This window comes from Mandrillus leucophaeus, unplaced genomic scaffold (assembly GCF_000951045.1).
Source record: "Mandrillus leucophaeus isolate KB7577 unplaced genomic scaffold, Mleu.le_1.0 Scaffold332, whole genome shotgun sequence".
In the NCBI taxonomy this organism is placed as follows: domain Eukaryota; kingdom Metazoa; phylum Chordata; class Mammalia; order Primates; family Cercopithecidae; genus Mandrillus; species Mandrillus leucophaeus.
The window spans coordinates 1,177,673-1,179,243 of NW_012103499.1; the positions used below are offsets into that span (position 1 = coordinate 1,177,673).

A 1,571-nucleotide genomic window follows, 5' to 3' on the forward strand; every position below is an offset into this window, starting at 1 on the left:
CCCCCTCCCCACCGCACACCCCCCAGCCCAGACTCCAGCCCTGGACCGCGCATCCCGAGCCCAGCGCCCAGACAGAGGTGAGAAGGAGGGGCAGGCGGGGGACCACCTGGGAGCAGTGGGGGAGGGGGCCTGAGGGGATGCTCAGCTTCCTAGGGACTCATCCCAGACCCGGGACATAGAGGCAAAATAGGGGTGGGAGAGTCTGGAGTGAGACATTAGAAACTCCAAATTTATCACTTGTATCTTTCTCTAAATCTTCTTTTTCTTCCTTTTTTTCTTCTGTCAGTCTGTGTATCTCTGTCTCAGGGAACCGTGGGTCTTTGTCTCAGCCTCTCCTATATATTAGAAATATCTCACTTTCATGCGGTTGAGCTGAAGAGGCTGGAGGGATGGCTAGTTGGAGGTCTGCGTTGTAGAGAGGGAACTCCAGGTGTGTGTCTGCGCGTGGGGCAGGAAGACGTCAGTGTTCCTGAAAGGAGGGGACTGCAAAGGAGGGAGCTCCAGGTGGGGTGGGGACGGGTGTGTGGGAGGCAACAGAACTACTAGGGGCCAGCCAGGCTTGAATCCTTGACCTGTCTTGTGACAGATGTGCCAGTGGATGCTTGCGTTTTGGGGGAAAGGAGTGTCTTCTGGACTAGGAAGGGGTCTGGGAGTGGGGGCTGTCCAAGGTCTAGTGAAGGCCCTAGAATGACTCCAGGCAATTTTGGACTCCTGAGTCCCAAGGCCTGTGGGCAAGGCGCTCAGGAGGAGCCGGGGAGACCTTGTCTTGACCCTCTGACCTTAGGACCACCGGGGCAGCGGGAGCCAGCGGCAGGGAGACCCCTACCGGGGCTGGGCGGGACCACTGGCCACTGCCAGCCTGTGTATCCCCGTTGGCCCCCCGCCCAAACGGGAGCTGGGGATCGAGGCCCCTCCTCTGGCTCAGACCACCCTGCCTGCCCTTGCTCCCCGCTCTGAATCCTCTTTCAGGCCCCATGACCCCGAAACAATCAGCCCTGGGCAGCTAGCTTTCGGGACAGGATTAGGGAAAGGGGACCCCGTAGAGCCTGGGGACTGAGGGTTTTAGGGTTCTGGAGAGCTGGGGTCTTCTAGGATAGGTCTTTACGTTCCAGTAGAGGGAGAAGGCGAACGGTTTCCCGGGGGAGATGTAAGGGTCGGAATAAGGGTGGTTTTCCCTAGGGGGCGGGGTCCAGAGACCTCTCCCCCTCCACCATTATCTCCCTGGCATCCCCGCCCTTGACGTCACCAGGGGGTTCCCGGGGGTCTGGAGGGGTTAACCCTTGGGAAGCCAGTTGCGATAACCAGGAACCTAAGGTGTCCTGGCCACTCCTCCTCCCCATACACACCTAATTTTATTGACCCAGTCACTTTCTCTCCTTTCTCTCCCCCATACTTTCTGGATTCTTCTCCCTTTCTCACCTCATCAACGGGAACCCCCCACTCTCCAGTAGTGCCCCCCTGGGCGCCACTGCCTGCTTTCCGGATGCGCTGAGAGGAGGAGGGAAGAATGTGTCCCGCCCCTCAGCCCCCACCCCTACGGCTCGCTCGACTGGGCTCCCGGGGCGGGCGGG

General features: G+C 59.8%; 1 protein-coding gene across 3 annotated transcripts in view; it reads left to right on the plus strand.

Moving 5' to 3' along the window:
* The first annotated feature begins 13 nt into the window (after positions 1–13).
* Positions 14–1,571, plus strand: part of GLI1 (GLI family zinc finger 1) — a 12,130-nt gene continuing 10,572 nt past the window's right edge. The window contains exon 1 of one of the 3 annotated variants that reach the window (XM_011988564.1): positions 14–77. The gene's annotated coding sequence lies outside the window, so the exon portion shown is untranslated. The remainder of the gene's footprint in view (positions 78–1,571) is intronic. The other 2 variants (XM_011988566.1, XM_011988565.1) reach the window with 2 other exon arrangements.